The sequence below is a fragment of the Balaenoptera ricei genome, chromosome 18, assembly GCF_028023285.1.
Source record: "Balaenoptera ricei isolate mBalRic1 chromosome 18, mBalRic1.hap2, whole genome shotgun sequence".
NCBI classification, from domain to species: domain Eukaryota; kingdom Metazoa; phylum Chordata; class Mammalia; order Artiodactyla; family Balaenopteridae; genus Balaenoptera; species Balaenoptera ricei.
This window is the reverse complement of record NC_082656.1, coordinates 58,238,599-58,259,853: the sequence shown is the minus strand read 5'-3', so window position 1 is coordinate 58,259,853 and position 21,255 is coordinate 58,238,599. Positions and strand designations below refer to the sequence as shown.

General features: G+C 34.0%; 1 pseudogene; it reads left to right on the top strand.

The window, feature by feature from the left end:
- The first annotated feature begins 381 nt into the window (after window positions 1-381).
- On the top strand, window positions 382-1,076 carry LOC132352438 (T-complex protein 1 subunit zeta-like; annotated as a pseudogene).
- Window positions 1,077-21,255: the final 20,179 nt, after the last annotated feature.

The window sequence follows — 21,255 nt, the reverse complement described above, 5'->3', positions numbered from 1 at the left end:
AAGCAAGGTGAGAAATATAGGGTGCAGATACAATATTAAGAATAGCTAATGCAGAAGCAGCATGTGTCTGCACAGATAAAAAGCTAGCAGAGACAGATGGTCATATTGAGAAGGTACCATCATAGAGAGGAGAACCAGAGCATAAAGATATCAAGAATAGAGGAATATTCTAGAAGGTGTATTGTGAAGCAACCTCAACAAAGGGATCAAGTACAGTCAGTTCAGCAAAGGTTAGTTGAATTTGGCAATTAGAAACTCATTGCTACTTTGTATAAAGTATTCTGATATTGAAGTAAAGAAAAATTAAGTTGCAGGCCACGCTGAGCCGGCTCAGGGCTTTCCAAACACCAGGTCCCCTTATGTTCCTCTGTTGGGTCAGCTATGATAGCTCTGAAGACCCTGAGCCCCAAGGCTGAGGTGGCCTGAGCCCAAGTGGCATTGGTGATCAACATCAGTGCAGTCTGGGGGCGCAGGACGTGCTGAGGACCCACTTGAGGCCTAAGGGCACCATGAAGATGCTTGTTTCTGATATTGGAGACATCGAGCTCACTAAAGATGGAAATGTGCAGCTTCATAAAATGCAAATTCAACACACAACAGCCTCCTTAATAGCCAAAGTAGCAACAGCTCAGGATGACAAAACTGTCAATGGTACCACTTCCAATGTCCTAATCATTGGGGAGCTCCAGAAGCAGGCAGATCTCTACATTTCTGAAGGTCTTTAGCCCAGAATGATTACAGAAGGATTTGAAGCTGCAGAGGAAAAGACACTTCAGTTTTTGGAACAAGTCAAAGTAAGCAAAGAGATGGACCAGGAAACACTTTTAGATGTGGCCAGAACATCTCTACATACTAAAGTTCATGCTGAACTTGCTGATGTCTTAACAGAGGCTGTAGTGGACTCCATTTTGGCCATTAAAAAACAAGATGAACCTATTGACCTCTTCATGGTTGAGATCATGGAGATGAAACATAAATCTGAAACCGATACCAGCTTAATCAGAGGTCTTGTTTTGGACCATGGGGCACGGCATCCTGATATAAAAAAGAGAGTAGAAGATGCATACATGGGATAATTATTGTGTGAAGAAACAGCTTTTTCACTCCTGCACTGTGATTGCCTCCAACATTCTACTAGTTGATGAGATCATGAGAGCTGGAATGAAGTCTCTAAAAGGTTGAATTGAAGTTTCCCTTGTATCATGAAGACTCCACAGAGTGATCTAAGAATATAGCTATGGAATTTTTATCCAAGCTTCAGATAATTTTCAAAGGATTTTCTTTTCTTTTCCCATATAAAAAAAGGAGATAACACTGGCACTTATTCAGATTCTGAAGTTCTGAAATTATAATTACAGTATTTTTTAAATTGCACTTCAGTGTACACATATACAGAGGCCATACTTACCCAATAAACAGGACATTTTGCTTTAGCTTCAGTGATATAAAAATACATGTTAGGTAAGCATATGTTATCTACCTTGTTATTAAATACTCCTTGAAAAACAAAAACAGAAACAAAAAAAAGAAAAATCAAGTTGCAATAAATTTAGCTATTGACCTTCCAGATTAAGTACTTTTTATAGAATTTTTTTTTTTTTTTTGATGAGCTTTCTATAGAATTAACTGAAATTTAGTTTCTAGGGTTACAAAGTCTTCTGATATAGGAAAGTTTAGAAGATAAATTTTTCATTTATCTCTTTGTTATTTTGGTGAACAAAACTGGAACTGTTAGGCAAAATTAGAAATGTTAATTTAGAAGAAAAATTACCATAGAAAACTTCTTGTTCAGTCTTTTATTTACAGATTAGGAAACTGATGGATGGTGATGTGGTGGAAATGGAAAACACACCTAACTTAAGTTGTCTTAATTAAATAACCCTTCTTAAGTAATAATTTAATATAGTTTGAGACAGGCTATAATCTAGTATTAAAATGTATAAGATACGTGTTTTTAGTTCTGTTCACTGACACAGAGATTTGCCTCAACTCTGTAATAAAAATTGCATTTAATCATGACACTCTGTTGACATTTAGCAAGATGTCATCAAATAGGTAATTGAACTTAATCTTTTTCTTGCTTTAATGTCATGGTGACAGTCTCAGTTGCACAGTGTGTAATAAAAATTAGAGATTAGAACTATTTTTTTCTGAGTTTTTGTTCCTTCCAACCAAATGATATCAAAACAAATTAAAAAATAGAAAAATCACTACTACTGACTTGTAATAAATCTGGGCTTTATTTTTTTGTATTACTTTCTACTCGGAGTGATTTTTCTTTAGTGGAAACAAGAAACAATAAAAATAAAAAGAATAGATAGTCTTTCCCTGGAGTAGCCAACAAGAGCAATTCACTGGTGACCACTGTAAATTGCTTTAGTACAATAAAAGATATTGATTCATTGGCACCACACAAAGAGTGAGGACTTACAACCGTAAAATGCTAGGAAGAGTTAGGGGATATGATATAAGGAGAATAAGTTCAGTAGTAAAATGGAATAAAGGAAAAAACACTAATATAATATTCTGTGGTGTAAAACTTCAGACCTGATGCAATATTTAAAAAGTAGCATGATTAAAAAATAGGCACTATAGATAACATAAAGTACAACAGCAACAGTAAGCCAAAAACAAAGGGAGAAAAAGGATCCAAAATCAGCAGACCAAAAATAGAAGAGGATTACAGTTATGGGAATTGAGAATGAAGAGAGAAGCTGAGCTGAACAAGACTGACAGCAAAAGGATAATGAGAGGTGAAAAAGTTGAGAAGCAGTGCAGAGGGAAAGCAACAAGCTAACAAGACAGAAGGGAGGAAGCTGGTTGCAGAGTAATCAAAGAGTAGCAGCTGTATGATGACAGGAAAGATTGACAGTAAATCACACAAAAGGCGAAGGGGAAAAACCATCAGTCGGAAACACTGGTTGATGTAGGAGGGGGAAATGTTGGATTTGTTTGAAAACAAACCAATCTTTCTTCTAGTAGTGGAGAGACAAACAATATCATGTGTTTCTTAAGGGTTTGCTGCACTGATACATTAAACTTGGTGTCAAATTTCAGTAAAATGCACATTTAGGAAATATACTTATGAGCATATCTGCCATTTATTTTTGTGCATCTGCAAGATTTTGGTGTGTTTACTAAGCTCTACTAAGGAAGCCATGAGTTTCAAGGTAGTTGAATGGGGAATTTGAAATTTGTAAGCATGTAAAAATGATTAGGTACCGTATAGAATGAACACTTAATCAGTTAAATTTCCCCAAAGTAAAATAGTTTTGACAGAGCTACTAAATTAAATCTGAACCCAAGAGATCAGTTCAATTAGATTAGTCTGCTTCTGGTTCAGACTGGGGGTGAGAGAAGGTTACAGATGACACTTTCAAACCTTAAATGAGTCCAATTCGTCTGATGGAGTTGACTACTTTGTCCTGGTGAAATTCTCTCTTTTCATGGCTTGTATCACACTGTTATTTTGTTGTTTTAATTTTTTTTTAACTCCTTCCCACTCCTACCTCCTTCATCTCACTCTCTCTCTATATATGGAGGTATTTTCAACCCACTGTCTTTATATTCTCTGCCCTTCAAGCTCATCTACTTTTAGGAATGCAGTACTTAATCTAGGAAAATAACTCCAAACTCTGTATCACTCACTAGCTGTGAGCTTCCTCTAGATTTTCCCACAGAGTAGTGGGAAATTTCATTTTTCTGCTTTGCTGTCTTGGCCACAATATAGCTGATTCTGAGCTTATTTTCCTTCACATTTTTTTTCTATTTATTCTGTGTTCTATTTTTACCCTTTTTTTTTTTTTTTTTTTCCTTCTGTTAATGACACGAGTGTCATCTCAACTGCCCAGACTTGAAACCTTGGAAAACTTTTCCTTCACCTTACCCCTCAGAAGTCATGGGTTATAAGGCCTTTCAGTTCTCCACAGTAATGCCACATATGATTCATTCATGCATTCATTCAGCAAATTCAACCTATTATTTTCTATGTAATTTTGATCACTACCTAGTAGCTGGGATATTGTTTCGAATGTCCCATCCACATACCTTACCCCATGAATTTTCTAGTGATGAAAAATAAAGAATAAAATATAGCAGTTTAAGTAGTATATGTTTCTCTTGGATGACATGTGAAAGTAAGCACATCTGTTTCCTCAAGCTCAGTAAAAAGCCACTCATTTCAAAACTTTGTTTGTAGCAAATTCTGGTTAAAAATAAGTTTTTTCTAGAGTTGTAATCCATTAAGTTTCCTGAACGTACTGAATAACACCATTTTAAAATATTCTGTCAATCATCAAATATGACCAAGCACTTGGAGCCAGGACTCCATGAAATGCCCTGTATGGCAGGGCTGAGGGGTGATACACGTTTGAAAGTCTATCTTACTCTCCAAAAATCCCTAAAACGCAATTTTTACAGCATTCTTTTAAAAATGGTTTTGCATGACCCAACGCTCATAGTCAAGTATGCTTTCGAAATATCACTTGTATTTTTTTCGCTTTCACCTCAGTAAAGCAGAAAATAATAATAATGAAAGAAAAGCAAAATAATGCAACCTCAACACTCAGGGAAACATTTTGAGTCTGAATGGGTCATGTTTTAGATTAAACAATCTGTAATTCCTCTAACCTTTCTATGTAAGCAGCATTTTTGAGCCTATACATTTGTCTAACTAACTCCCCCCTTTCCTCCTGGAAGTCTTTCCACTCACATGTTTTGTGGATATTGGAATGGGGCACAATAGTCTAATATGGTTCTGCCCTTCCCATCTTTGTGTTTCACCTAAAACCCCTCATTTGAACGATCATGAGAGCCTCCTGATGTTTTCTTATGCTCTGGTTTTCCAATCCAGTCCTGTATTGTCTCTGGATTTATCATAGTATAAAAGTAAATTTTGTTCCATTGTTATTTCGAGCACACAATAAATGAACTAAATGACTGCCTAGATGTCATTAAATTCTTTAAATATCAGGAGCATTTTCTAGATACATTCTACAATTAAGTATAACAAGTATTTACTAGAAAATGGAGACACTGAAGGATTAAATATATTGATAAATGGACAGTAGTTTTCTCCATTAGTTTTATCTAGTCAACTTGAAAAGACTGTCTGTAATTGCCTATGCTTGTTTCAATGCTCCAAAACAATTTAACTATTTTTGTCACTTCTACAATAATTTCCTGTTGACATATCAGGTGAAAACACAAGAGTGAACTCAAAGGTCAAGAAAGATTATATTGTTAGAGTATGGTTCTGGCACAAAAACAGAAATACAGATCAATGGAACAGGATAGAAAGCCCAGAGATAAACCCATGCACATATGGTCACCTTATCTTTGATAAAGGAGGCAAGAATATACAATGAAGAAAAGACAGCATCTTCAATAAGTGGTGCTGGGAAAACTGGACAGCTACATGTAAAAGAATGAAATTAGAACACTCCCTAACACCATACACAAAAATAAACTCAAAATGGATTAAAGACCTAAATATAAGGCCAGACAGTATAAAACTCTTCCAGGAAAACATAGGCAGAACACTCTATGACATAAATCACAGCAAGATCCTTTTTGACCCACCTCCTAGAGAAATGGAAATAAAAACAAAAATAAACAAATGGGACCTAATGAAACTTAAAAGCTTTTGCACAGCAAAGGAAACCATAAACAAGACGAAAAGACAACCCTCAGAATGGGAGAAAATATTTGCAAATGAAGCACCTGAGAAAGGATTAATCTCCAAAATGTACAAGCAGCTCATGCAGCTCAATATCAAAAAAACCAACAACCCAATCGAAAAATGGGCAGAAGACCTAAATAGACATTTCTCCAAAGAAGATATACAGATTGCCAACAAACACGTGAAAGAATGCTCAACATCGCTAATCAGAGAAATGCAAATCAAAACTACAATGAGGTATCACCTCACACCAGTCAGAATGGCCATCATCAAAAAATCTACAAACAATAAATGCTGGAGATGGTATGGAGAGAAGGGAACCCTCTTTCACTGTTGGTGGGAATGCAAATTGATACAGCCACTATGGAGAACAGTATGGAGGTTCCTTAAAAAACTAAAAATAGAACTACCACACGACCCAGCAATCCCACTACTGGGCATATACCCTGAGAAAACCATAATTCAAAAAGAGTCATGTACCACAGTGTTCATTCACTGCAGCTCTTTTTACAATAACCAGGACATGGAAGCAACCTAAGTGTCCATCAACAGATGAATGGATAAAGAAGATGTGGCACATATATACAATGGAATATTACTCAGCCATAAAGAGAAACGAAATTGAGTTATTTGTAGTGGGTAGATGGACCTAGAGACTGTCATACAGAGTGAAGTAAGTCAGAAAGAGAAAAACAAATACTGTATACTAACGCATATATATGGAATCTAAAAAAAAAAAAAATGGTTCTGAAGAACCTAGGGGCAGGACAGGTATAAAGACACAGACGTAAAGGATGGACTTGAGGACACGGGGACAGGGAAGGGTAAGCTGGGTTGAAGTGAGAGAGTGGCATGGACTTATATATACTACCAAATGTAAAATAGATAGCTAGTGGGAAGCAGCCGCATTGCACAGGGAGATCAGCTCGGTGCTTTGTGACCACCTGGAAGGGTGGGATAGGGAGGGTGGGAGGGAGACGCAAGAGGGAGGAGATATGGGGACATATGTATATGTATAGCTGATTCACTTTGTTACAAAGCATTAACTAACACACCATGGTAAAGCAATTATACTCCAATAAAGATGTTAAAAAGAAAAGATTATACTGTTAGTATAATCCAGTTCTCTTCTGTCACCAAATATTTATCAATGTCTCTGATTTATAAGATCTCTTCAGTTTTTCATGTAGCAAGTTTATTTTCTTTCTTTCTTTCTTTCTTTTTCTTTCTTTCTTCTTTCTTTCTTTCTTTCTTTCTTTCTTTCTTTCTTTCTTTCTTTCTTTCTCTCTTCTTTGTCTCTCTCAGTCTGTCTTTGTCTCTCTCTCATCACATGCAAACACACACACACACAAACAACCCTGTCCCAGAGAGGAATTACCTTTTATTTGTCTGACCAGATTGTTGCCTGTTGTAACAAACACGTTAAGTTTTTGAATTAGACTCATGGGATTCAGTTAACATACCCCAAACCAAAACTTACTAATAATCCCAAGTGCAGGCAACGACTATGCACATTCTTTTACTGGAGAAGTCTGGGACCTACAAATACAACTTCTGATTAAGAAAAAAAAGATGTCTTTCTGTCTCTCACTTTAGGACAAATTTTGGTTCTAAAATTAACATGCAGGATGGTCACTTCAGAAAGAAACATTACTCATGCAGAGGAAACCATTTCAATTATTATTTCCTTCTCATACCTCAATAATTACACAGATTAGGTTATATTTTCTGGCTAGCCATGGCCCCATTAATTCATAAATTCCATATTTATTTATAATAGTGATATAAGAGCAAACAAATCCTTTGGGTAATATTTTATATAATAATAGAAGATACCAAGAAAGTTATGCAGATCCAGTACCTTTCACCAGCACAGCACTATCCAAAAGTGAATCCGAACGTGAATCAGAAAGCACGTAGGAGGGTCATACTCACTCCCACTTCTCACAGTTCCCAGCACTCCACATGGTCTTAAGCATGGCTGCTTCCCACTTACATGTTAACTCCCTGAATTCTGAAGTCAAATCCACTTGAGACCCCTTTAAAAAAGAGAAATTGTCTCTTTTCCAAAGCTATTCCTCAAACTTGTGCTCAGAATATTAATTGACCTCTTTTTGTATTGAAAAGAGCATGCTTTGCTTTCATCACTCCCCTTGGCCTAAGAGCTCACTCAAGCCTCACTTATTTTAAAATGACCATCCCTTAAAGCTGAGAGTAAAACAAACACCTAAGAGCAGGGGTAAAGGCAGTAAAATCAACTAATTAATGTTCAACATTAGTCATTCTTCCACAAGTGTTTAATGGATATCCACTAGTCAGTATTTAAGAAAGCACAGACTATTTCTATTTAAAATAGTAAAAGAAATGAATTCTTAGCAATTTAAAATACAATTAAAGAAGAATGTATTTATGTCTAAAACTTCACTCCTTACATAAACATAAAGTTTTAGTGCTTGGAAAGAACACTAGTTAATTTCTTCTTTCAGTAGCAAAGAAACTGAGGCCCATAATGGAAAACCAAATTGCTCAATTCATGATTTATGCTTGATTCACGCTTGTATTATAAGCCATGTCTTCTTCTCAATGATTAATACGTTTTTATTGAATACTTATTATATTTCAGGCAATAGGTAGCAGAATAAAATGCTCACAACGAAGCCATCCTAATGATTCCTTTCCCTCCATTGAAAGAAATGGCCTGCCCTAAATACTGAAAAACACTTTGGTTCAGTCCTCACTTTCTATTTTCTACTCTTCCCAGTCTCATTTTTCAAATTGAAACTGCTTTATTATTGTTCTTCCTCTCTAACATTTTAATGGCGTATACATATGCCATTAAAATATTTATATATAAATATAAATAATACATTTATAAATAGAAAAATGTTTTATATATAAAGTGGATAAGTTTAGCTTAATGCTGTATTTGCCTCATAAAAGTCAAAATTTTTAAAGCATGTTTTTCTTAAAAAAAATTTAGGCATATTATGCCTTATAATTTTGCTAAAACTGCATTTTAGTATGAATGCTCAATAAGTAATATTCGTAATTTTAATAGCTTGTGTATAAGGAATATATTGAATTAAATTATAACTCATTAAGCCTCTTATTATAAATCTCCATAGGTTTTAATAATTTATAAAATAAGCATCTTTTGACCAGAGTGTTTTCTCACTTTGTACACTTTTTATGTTAAATACAGAATGGAGATTCTAGCTTATTCTTTTATTTAAGATGTCTAACGGGCTTCCCTGGTGGCGCAGTGGTTGAGAGTCTGCCTGCCAATGCAGGGGACACGGGTTCGAGCCCGTGTGGTCTGGGAGGATCCCACATGCCGCGGAGCAACTGGGCCCGTGAGCCACAATTGCTGAGCCTGCGCGTCTGGAGCCTGTGCTTCGCAACGGGAGAGGCCGCGATAGTGAGAGGACCGCGCACCGCGATAAAGAGTGCCCCCGCTTGCCACAACTAGAGAAAGCCCTCGCACAGAAACGAAGACCCAACACAGCCATAAATAAATAAATTAAAAAAAAAAAAGATTACTAAGAGCTTATAACCAATTAACATTCACTAATGTTGTATGACTCAATAAATCTATATATTTTCAGTATGATGAACTGATACTGTGAAGATATCCTCAAAAAGATCAAGAAGAGAAGAACAGTTTATCACTAAACTGTCCATCTAAGAATAAAATCTTGGCTTTCTTCCCTGTAGCACTAGTCTTCTCTAGTTAATTTAGTTGGCTTGTATCAAATGACTTGCAGGCTGACCTAATCTCTAAATATTGCTCTGTAATCTCTAAATATTGCTCTGTGAAATGTTCTGTACTTTGTGTCTTCTATTTACTTTTGTGGAGTCGATATTTCTTTACTCAGCTGCAAACCTCGTTTTGTATTCCCTTGTTACTTTCCTTAGCAGAGCTAACACTATATTATTATTATTTTTAAAACTGTAATAGTTGACTGCTGCCCTGCAGCCCCTAACCACCTCAATTCCCCTCGGTTTTCAAACGAAAAGGTTGGAAATGCACATAACTTCAACTTTCACAAATTCATTGAACCTAAAAAGCTAAGAAAACTTTGTTAAATTCTGGAGCCACACACAAGAAAAAGTCTAAAGCAGTTGAGAAATATAACAGAGAATTAACAGTCTCACTGCATGAAGAAATCAAAGTGGAAGAACAAAAAGGATACCTAAAATAGAATGGAAAGTGGATAATAAATGTGTTTTATGTGTATTAATTAAAATCGAGTTCTAATCTCTAGCTTTCAAGTATCTACCTATGCACTTATAAATAAGAATTCTTACTTTTTTTTTTAAAATTATTTTAAACTATGGAATGTGTTAGACCAAGCTCTACATTTCCAATATTTTTCTACTTTTTCAATATTATTACCATTATTTTGGAGTTGATAATTTATTTCCAAATAACTCAAATACTTTATTTACTTTTGGAAAATTTCATGAATAAGTGGGACTTTAGAAACTGTTTGAATGAGAAAGGAATACAGCATAGTAATTTTTTTCTTCAGGAAAATATTTAAACTTAGATGACTGGAAGATGCACTACGAAATGAACCCTAAATAAAGTACAAACGTTTGAAATTGGTTGAAGGCCAAGGAAATACTTTATTTAGCATTCTCTTTACATTATATGCAATTATTTTGTTAAATGTGTCGCATTTTATCTTGTATACTATGACTTTGTGTCTTAACTCTAAACCCTAAGCTCTTTGAGTAATAGCTCAGTTTCTATTTCTTGTTTTGCAGCATTTAACACGGTGCTTTATTAATATTACTGTGGTGAATGGGATCAGAAAAGAAAGAGAAATAGAAAAAAAGGGAGGAAGAGAGAAAATCATGTTAGTTAGATAATTATATGAAAGTATAGTGAAAGAGAGGTTGGCAATGATACATAAATTAGGACAGAAACAATAGAAATATTTGAGATGGTCAGGAGGACAATGTAAGCAAGTATCTTATTTCTGGGGAAGCATATTTCTAGTGTCTCTTTAAGAGACACAAGAAACATAGATTCTGTTTAGAAACCAAGAGGAAGTATATCTACATGGCAGTATATATGTTTGTCACTGCATATCATAACCTGGATATTCAAATTGTAGGTAAAAACTGGCTTAAAATTGTAAGGTTTTCTTTCAGTTCCATCATGGAAACACAATTAGTAACTAAAGATAAGTTACCTTGCACTTTTAAAATGTGGACTTAATCAACATTGAAATAACAAGCATAAGACTGTGTTTTTAATAAGTAAACCAGTCACTTTTTTATTGAAAAACAGCTACTTAAAAAGAAGCAACTTAAAGTATTTTCTTTTCACTTTGAAAATTAAGTGGACACACACACACACAACAGCAAAGGAAGGATATTACATAGAACTATATAATGTGAGAATATGTTCCTATTAGAGTATATGAATAAATTGTCTTTTCCAACATTATATACAATAACAGTCAAATATCTGTTATGGGGAAGAAAATAAATTTTTTAAATGGGCAGTCATAGATTAATACAACAACAATACAACTGCATTTACTTCATAGAAGTCAGGACTTTAAAAAGAGTTATGCTAAATAAGTAATGTACAGTATTTTAATGATTTAGTGTGTAGGGAGTGTGTGATGAGCTGACTTAGAACTCACCTGAGCCTTTTTGTGTACATCTCCATATGTTTTTATTTTTAAAAATTTGTAGAGAGAGCAAGCACCCTTTTGCCTAGGGTGTTTTCTCACCATATCATTTTAATATTTTATCTTTAGAATGGAGATTCTAGTTTATTTATAATTACTAGGGACTTAAAACAAATAATCTTTTATTCATGTTAGCCTTCTCAGTACATCTATATACTTCAATAATATGACATAGTACTAAGAAGCTATTCTCAAGAAGGTAAAGAAGAGAAGCGTGTTTTATCACTAAATTATCCGTCTATAGCATAACATCCTGAGCTCTCCACCGCAAAAAAAGATGGTCAGTGAAATCAAACAATTCTCTCATGCCAAAAGTTAATGGTGAAAGATTACATTATAGGACTTTAAAAACATTTTATTAATAGACTTTATTTTTTAGAGAAGTGTTAGGGTTACAGAAAGATTGTGCAGAAAGTACAGGTTTCTTTATGCCCCTCACCTCATTCCTTTCACTCAGGCCTTTTCATTGTCCACAGTTATATGTCAGAAGTTCCCATATTTGGAAAAAATTCCCATAATAGGCAATTATCACTAAAAGTAATCTGGGGACTTCCCTGGGGGCACACTGGTTAAGAATCCGCCTGCCAATGCAGGGGACAAGGGTTCGAGCCCTGGTCCCGGAAGATCCCACATGCCGTGGAGCAACTAAGCCCATGCACCACAACTACTGAGCCTGCGCTCTAGAGCCCGAGAGCCACAACTAATGAGTCCACGTGCCACAACTACTGAAGCCCATGTGCCTATAGTCCGTGCTCTGCCAACAGGAGAAGCCACCGCAATGAGAAGCCTGCACAACAACAAAGAGTAGTCCCCACTCGCTGCAACTAGAGAAAGCAGCAACGAAGACCCAACGCAGCCAAAAATAATTAGAAAAAAATAAAAATAAAAGTATCTGTTAACAGTCCACAGGTCTTCATTTTCATTACAATAATTCCAACATAACCTTGTCTTCAAGGAAAGCTAATTATTTTACATAATTTATATATTTCCTAAGAACAAGATATTTATATGCATAAAGAATCATTGCTGAAAGAAAAACATTGTATTTTATTCAGGAGGACACTTTTGAATCATGTTTATGCATTTTAATTTCAGCATGAAATGGGTCATTTTTTAATAACCTAGGTAAGCCTAACTTTGTGTGACTCACTACAGTATTTCATTTTTGAGTACAAGGGACTTAAATTAACCAAATGACATAGAAGTGTTTATCTGTGATGTGAATGGAAGGTGAAAATAGTTTTACAAACATTATTAACTCCTCCAACACGTATCAAGATAAGGATAGGAATAAAGCTACAGCATGCATTAAGTCCTAGAATATAGTGTAGGATGGTATAATACTGTGTTAGGAGAAGTGTATCTATCTCCTCCCTCCTCTAAGAAGTAATATGTGACCTTGGGCAAGTCTCTTAACTCTCAGATCCTCCATTCCTTTCCCTGTGAAACAAAAAGTTTAGCATGGATAATTTCAAAGTCTCTTGAGTCTTAAAAATCTGCCCACCTTTAGAAGTCCATACTTATGGCAAGAACACTTTGAATCAAAGTAAAATAAGCTAGCATATTAAAAAAAAATTATTTCTTTTTTAGGAACATATTTCGGAGTGATCATTTTATAGATGAAGTCAGTTAATATTAATTTTATGCTTTGAAGAAAATTCCAGTATTAATGGTCAATTACTGAAAAGTGACCTGGGATGCTCTATGTTAATACTGGTCGAAAATTTCTTGGCATTCCTTTATATGCAATGACTTTTACTGAGAGAAACAATATAACAATTATATTTAAAAAGTTATGAAAAAGGACAAGGTTTTTTTCCCTTTCTTTTACTACATAGGATTTTATGGAACTTTACTTCACAAAAGATAATCAGTGCCCCAGGGAATTAGCAGCATTCATTTTGCCTATTAATTCTCCTAATATCTTTGTGCTCTGATTGTTTTAGTAGCTTTCATTTGGTCTCATTTTTAAATGTCTTATTTGTATAACCTTATGAGAAAGAAAAGCAGTAGCCAGATATTTTTTTTAAACCCATCTGTAATTAGTTTGATCTGTGATAGTTAAAAGCTGCTAAAATACCCCCCAATATTCAAATCTTTTCATAAATTGATCTACCACAAGCATCACAGATTCATAAATTATATTATTTTTCTTCTTTAATTTTTAAAATTAATTTGTAAAGATTTTTTGAAATGTAACAAAAATGATATAATTCATTATATTTTTACCTACCTTGTTCTTGCTCCAGAAAATATGAATGATTTAACTCATTATTAATACTACATTAAATGAATTAGCTCTTAAAATTGTATTGTATTATATTTTAGCAAGATGTTTGCAGTCTGTTATACGATTTAAGCAAACACTCTTTCTTCTCTGTAAGTTTTTCATGTTTTCTCATCCAAAATTCATGGGATTTTATTGGACTCTATGACTATTACTATTGTTCTATATAAAGAGATTGGAACCTAACTGGTAAACAACAGTATTACATATGACTCTTTCAAGTTCACACTAAATGGCAGATTTTTCTGAGTGACTAACATGCCTCATGTTTTAAAAAGGGCAACACTGGATACTGTATTTTTGTTTTTAGGATTCATGGGCAGTAACCCATGCTCATGGATTCCAAAAGGGTGTAAATTATACCTTATGACTACTCAGGCTGCTCAGAAAATTTTATTCATCCTTTACAAAGGATATTTATGGTTTTCTTGATGTGTTCAAGCTCTGTATATATTTTAAGAGGATTTTCTTAAAATATATATACATAGTTGTTTAAGAAATGATAATACAGATGCTAAAGTCACATAAGTATACATGACATACACTTTTAGAAATGAGGATTTTTCATTTTACATTTTGTATTATCAAAAAATTGAAAAACCATTTTCTCATTATCTGTTACATGAATCAGAAACAAAAGGAGTTATCAAAGTATAACAGAGTCTACTAATTAGCTGGGCATAGAAATGTCTATTGTAAATAAGTCTATGTTTTCTATATAACATACAATAGTCCAACTTGTAGAGTAAGCCAGAAATAAAAAGCTGAGTGATATATATTGACAAACAAAAGCAGAGAAGGCTATCTCAAGTCCTAGCTGTGTTTCTTGTAGCATTTTGCATGTTTTTCATGTACAGTTGTGGATGATTCGTGAACTCAACTCAGAATCTTTGCACTTGTCTTCTTGGAGCATCCTTCCTCCAGTTATCTGAATGGCTCTATCCCTCCCTTCACTCATTTGGGTTCTGGTCAAATGACACCAGACATATTTATTGATTCTCTTTCCAAAATAATATTCTCTTCCATATTACACTCTATTGTAATAATCCTGCTTTATCTTTTTTTTGAATAAATATTTTATTTTGAATTAATTTTAGACCCACAGAAAAGTTGCAAAGGTAGTACAGCAAGTTCCTGTATAAACATCACCCAGTTTCAGCTTCCACTGATATTATTGCCTTGTATTACAGTGGTACATTTGTCAAACTAAAACAAAAACAAAATACAACAAAACAAAACCCTGATGTTAGTATGTTACTATTATCAAAATGTAAAACTGTTCAAATTTCACCAGTTTTTCCATGAGTATTCTTTTTGTCCTCTAGGAACCAGTCCAGGGCACCACACTGCATTTAGTTGTCAAGTCTCCATTGCTTCCTCTGCTCTGTGAAAAGATTTCAGTCTTTCCTTATTTTTCATGACCTTAACAGTTTTGAGGATTGCTAGTCAGGTACTTAGTCCCTCAGTTTGGGTTTGTGTAGTTTTCTCATGATTAGACTGGAGTTATTATTGCTATTATTTTGAAAAAAAACAAACTTTTAAAATTTCTGAAAAGGCTATCATAATATATACTTATTTTATATCTATATATCATAGAATTTCTTCTTCTAGGAAGAAACTTCTCTCTAATTTCTCTCTTTCTCTCTCTCTCCTTTCTCTCTGTCAGTCTGTCTCGATTTCTACCCCTTTCTCCTTATATCCCTTTGTCCCTCTTTCCTTCTTCATCTGTTTTTCTTTCATTTATTTCTATATATTTTAATTGCTTATATGTACATAATCTGCTTTACCACTCATGTTATTATAAATGCATTATAATTATATTTTTAAGCACCTTATTTGGAAGGCTGTTTGCATCCTGCTATACATACAACAGTGAACAAATAGTATATCTGACTACATGAGGGTTAAATCCATGAAAGAGGACATAAATATCAAATAATTAGGTAAACAGAATGTTGGATGGTGGTAAGGGTGTTAGAGAAAAACATAAAAACAAGGGTGGGTGAAATGCTAATTTAAATAGGATGGTCGGTGAAGAATTTATAAAATGATCTTGGGGGGGAGGGAAGAGAATGAATAGAGGGAATATTGCATGGGAATCCATGAGGAAGTCCAAGTAGAAGGTAGAGTACTTTCAGCTGCCCTTGAATGGAGAAATGCTTTGTGTGTTTAAAGACCATGGAAGAGAATAATGTGGCTAGACAGGAACGACTGGGTGAGTAGTCAAAGTTGAGATCAGAGAGATGATTCAAGTGCAAATCATGTAAGTTCTTGTAGGCTAGTTTATGGACTTTTACTGTGAGTGAGATGGGATGCTGTTAGAAGATTTTGTTATTATGTGACTTAGATTTTTTTAATTGCCACTTGGAAAATCCTAGACTTTGCTTGAGTGAACAGCAAGGGAAAATCAGAAAGAGAAGCTAAGAGTTATTACAATAATCCAGCTGAGGAACACTTGTGGATTGTACAAGTGTATTAGTAATAGAAATGATAAGTGGTCAGATTTTGGATAAATTGTTAAGTTAGATCCAACAGCATGTATGATGGAATGGTGCTAGAGATGAATTAAAGATGCTGTCAGAACTTTGGGCCTAAAGTAATAATTACCTTACCATTTATTGAGAAAGGAAAGAGTTCAGAAGAGGAAGGGGTGCTTTAGAAGAGTGAAGATAAGTATCAAGATTTTGATTTGGGACATTTTCAATTTGTGGTACTTACTAGACATTAACTGACAATGTCATTTAGGAAGCTGGTTATGAGTCTAGAGTTCAGATAAGATGTTCTTTCTGAGGGTATAAATTTGAGATTTATCAGAATATAAATAAAATTTAAAGCATGCACTCTCAATAGGGGCGATATCTCCATCAAGGAAGTGAAAATTGATTCTCAGAGGGTGGAAAAATCTTTGACGTTACAGTGTTCTGTGGCCCTCCATAGTTCAAACCTATATGGCAAATTCATATTCTTAATATTTGATTTCTCTCATTAGAGATAATGTAAATTCAATTTAATTTTTCTCCTTAGGGAGATACTAATGGAAACAAATGTTTTAGAAACACTGATTTAAATTTATAAAATTTGATCTGATTATCTAAAACGTGAGTTCAGATAAAGAATAGAAAATTCTAAAGAATGATCCCTGGGGCACCATAAATTATAGAAGTTCAAGAAATAATAAAGAACCAGTAAATGAAATGAAGAAGGATTGGCCAGGGAGGTAGCAAGAAAACAAAGTGCTGTCCTATATATCAGGTGAAAATGTTTTTCAAGAAAGAAGGAATAATAGAGAAAATATGTTGAGGAAAACCTTATCAACAATTCTTTGGAGTATTTTATTGGGAAGGAAAAGAAGAAAAGGCACATTAATTGGAGGCACATTAATTTGTTTAAAAGGCACATTAATTTGTTTGTTTTTTGGTAAATAATGAGATATTACTGTGTACTTGTATGCTTATGATAATAATGCAGTAGAGAGAATAAACTGATATGAACAGAAGAGAAGCCAATATCTGGATTAATATATTGGAGTAATTAAGTAAGCATTGATTCTAATGAGTATGAAGTTTTGTCATTAGCTATAAGCACAATTACAATATCCTTAATTACAGGAGAGATAAAAACACTGCAGCCACAGAAGAAGATATATTGATATGTGGCAGTGATAGCCTTTGGAACACTTCTCTCTTTGCTTTTATATTCTCTACAAAATAAAAACAAAGTCATTAAGTGATAGTGAAGCAGACAGAGTGTGCTGGAGTTTTGGAGAGACGGAAAGGCGTGCAATAAACTTCAAGGAGAAGAGAAAACTTAACTAGGAAAATATAGTATGATTTCAGGAAGTTTTGGTGTCCTATTTGAGATTGAGGATCATTAACTAAAGTGAGCTAACTTACTATGGTTTTATGTTTTCCTCTAGCCACAGTTATCTGCTTAAGCAGAGGCTGAGAATATGTGGAATTTTGTATTTGTTTTTATTTTCAGAGGAAGAAGAAAATGGGGTGAGGGTTATGCAAGGAAGTGATTGTAATGATGAACAATGGAATCTAGAATGCATAAAGAAGAAATGAAAACATGAAGGAACAGGGCTGGGAAAAATTGGGAAGATCAATGGATGGCATTGAGAACCACAGGAACTGAGAAATTATTTGAAGTCAATTGTGGTGTTGACATGGAAAAATAGAAGGTAATAGTTAGAAATTAGGATATTTGAAATTTAAATTTTGAGAAAGTATTAAGTATTGGTAATGTCAAATTCTAGAACATTATCATTTGTATCAGGGGCCCAGGTGAGGTGGAAGACATATTCATAGCAGGGGGAAGTTCAGGGTTCTAAGAACAATCGATATGAAAAGACTATGTGCTTAGTTATTAAAACACCAAGAACCATGACAGAGTAGTGTTGTTAATAGTAAAACCTTAAAAAAATGAGAGTAATTGTGTAAAAGTCTGTAGACTGCAGAAAGGACTGGTAGTGTATAACATCATATGATGTGATAACATGAATCTTAACATTGGGACTTTTAAGGAGAAGGGTTTATAATGGCCTATAGACAGTAATGTGTTTCATTTCATTCTCTGCTAAATTTCTTGCGTCTAGCGTAGTTCCTGAAATTTAGTAAGATCTCTTCAAACATTTGTTAAATGAATGAAACTGTTACTGTATCTGTAAAATGAAAGGAATTGATAGTAATTCTTAAAAGTAATTCCCAATTTTAAAATTTTAACATTTACACATGTTATTCAATATGTGCTGTACTTAGGGATAGTTATAATGAAAACGATGCTTAACAATTTGTACCACATCTAGCTTTACCTCACCCAGTCCAATTATTCCTTTAATTAAGTCCTATGCCATTATCTCTATTTCAGTAAGTACTGGGCTCAGCAGTAAGTCATTTTTAGTGCTGTTTTTGGATTGCTCTAAAGCTACAATGTATAGATTTTTAAGTCTTTGAACACCAATCTTGGAGGTAGGGTTCCTAATATCTCTTACAGGTCTTACATGCTTTCTTATTCTAATTTTCACCAAATTAGAATTCTACTAATAGCCTACCACATGTTTCCCCAATGGACACTCAGAATCTCAGAGTTAGCTTCAAAAAGTTTAAAATGTATGTCCCTATATTCTGCTCATTTTTGATTTGAACTAATTTTGATCTACATCTGTTGAATTCTTTTTTTATTTTTGTAATCATATCTCTTCTTGCTGATCTCCTGATTCAAAAGCTTAGCTTGCATTTATAATTCTATATAAAACCCTGACTTTATCTACATTCCAACCTGACTTACTTATTCCTCTGTGTACTCTTACTGCTTAGACCCTGATCATGAAAAATGTAAAGATTTCTTCAGAGAACTTGTTTTTTGTGGGACACAGAAAGAAAATGTGTTTTGTGTTTCAGCAAATGACCAAGTAAATGTACAGTCTTTTAACATGCAACATACCAACAGTATGTGGTGGCATGTATAAATGACACAAAGAAGTCAGTCTAGGTTTCAGAATTGACAAAAGTATTCCATGAGGAAAAACATAAATACTAGCTCTGTTTAACACTATATAGGTATCAGAGGAAGATCTCCATGACACCAAAGTTTCAAGCTGCAAAAAAAAAAAGTTAATATGTAGTTTAGTCATCTGGTTTACCCAGCAAGGAAATTGAAGCTCGAAGTAGCATGTATTAGAGGTAAAAGACTCATCCCCCACTCCTGATGATTTCTTCAGTGTAGGAGGGATGTACATTAGCTTTGAACTCCTGTTCTCTTTTCATATTCTCACTAATTTTTCTCCTGGATGAATCAAAAATCAGCTGGGCATGATCATTTCAATCTCTTCCTCTCTTTTCCTGCAGAATCTGACTCTCCACTGGAAGCATATTTTCTGGTCTGTGTGTATGTGGGAGTTTTGCAGGGTATTAATTGCTAAACGCAAAAGTCCCTTCTGGTACATTTTAAAATGATTTTCTGGCCTACTCGTAACTTTCTTCTAGCTGCTTTCTTAAATTTGGTTTCTCCTCTTCTTCTTTTCACTTTAGCATCATTTACATAACTTGGGTCTATGTTCACCCTGTTTTCCCTGAAATGTCCATGTTCCCTAAAAAGTCATTATATGTAGTGGTTAGAAATATAATCTCTGTACTTATGAGCTGTGAGAAATTGAGCCAGTGACTTATTTTTGTTGTTGTTGTATTTCCACATGTGTAAAATGAGCCTAGAAAATGCAAAAGTACTTCAGTGACATTTATTGGTCATCATTCTGCTTCAAGGAGAGTATAGTTCCTCCACAGCTTCTAAAACACTGGCAAATGGACAATCTCAGGACCTTTCTAATATTTTCTTTATCCTACCCCAAGGATGTAGATATACTATTTACACTACCCTAGGAAACTGAACCACATGAATAACCTTATTTTTGCAATGGAGTACCTATTCCACAAAAGGTTCTAATGTTATGACCAAAGGAGAAAATGAATCTGCTTTTCCACACTTCATGGAAAACACACTGGTATATTTTTAAAAATTACTGTGCAGAAATATTTTTAGTGTAAATGAGGTACAAAAATTGCAAATTAAAAAATTGATTTGTTCATTGATAAGAGGAATTATTCATATGTATGTCACAATGACAAAACTTTTTTCTAATTTGTTCACTTACTTTGTCACATACAGTACGTCTGAGGAAACATTAAACTCTAGGAAATGATGTGACTCCATGGTATATATGTGGCTTTTAGAATGAGAAAACAAGAGCTTTGACATGGACATAGTGTATCTTTGTAGAACACCTATTCCCTCACCTTTCCATATGGAAATAGTAATATTTAAGAATTGAGTTTCCCCAGAGAGTATCTCTTTCTGGGACCAAGAGGGAAAAAAAGATTACCCTTTCTTTGTTAAGAATAATGTTGATATGAGAGAACTCCATGAGTGGAAAATAGACATTTTTACATAAAAATGGCAGAATTATTTGTTGTTTGTTTTAAACTATAGTCTTTTTTGTCTTTTTTATTCTTTAACTAGAGTTATGATTTTCTCATTTTGAAACCAGTCCAATCAATTTTACTGTTCTTTTTATTAATAAAATTAAATGTCAGTTTTGACAGGAACATTATTTTCTGTCTTTAGAGATAAACTTCAGGATACTTTTTGGAAATTTATTTATGTAAAACATGAATTTTTGGCACTTACTTTAAATACTTGCTTATCACCCTAATATGAACATAATATTAGTGGCTTAAAATACAGTTTAGAGATAAACTCCTTTCTAGCATTTGCTTTTTGAAAATAAAAATCTCAATACCTACCCAAAATAATTAGAGCCATCTAATGGTGTCTGGAAGAAATACATCAAACTAATGAGCGGCTAAGAGACATGAAAGTAACTCTTTAGATCTAGACTTTCAATGGCTGTCTGAAATACTTCAAAGACTAGGAGCATTAATTTTTTGAATAAGTCCTTGAAATAAATGTCTTGAATATCTTTTTCTTTACAGCTGAAAATCAAATCAAAGCAATTTCAATTGAAATATTTATTGTAAAAACAAATCATCATGAATGATTTCACAAAGTGAGCACCATTGTAC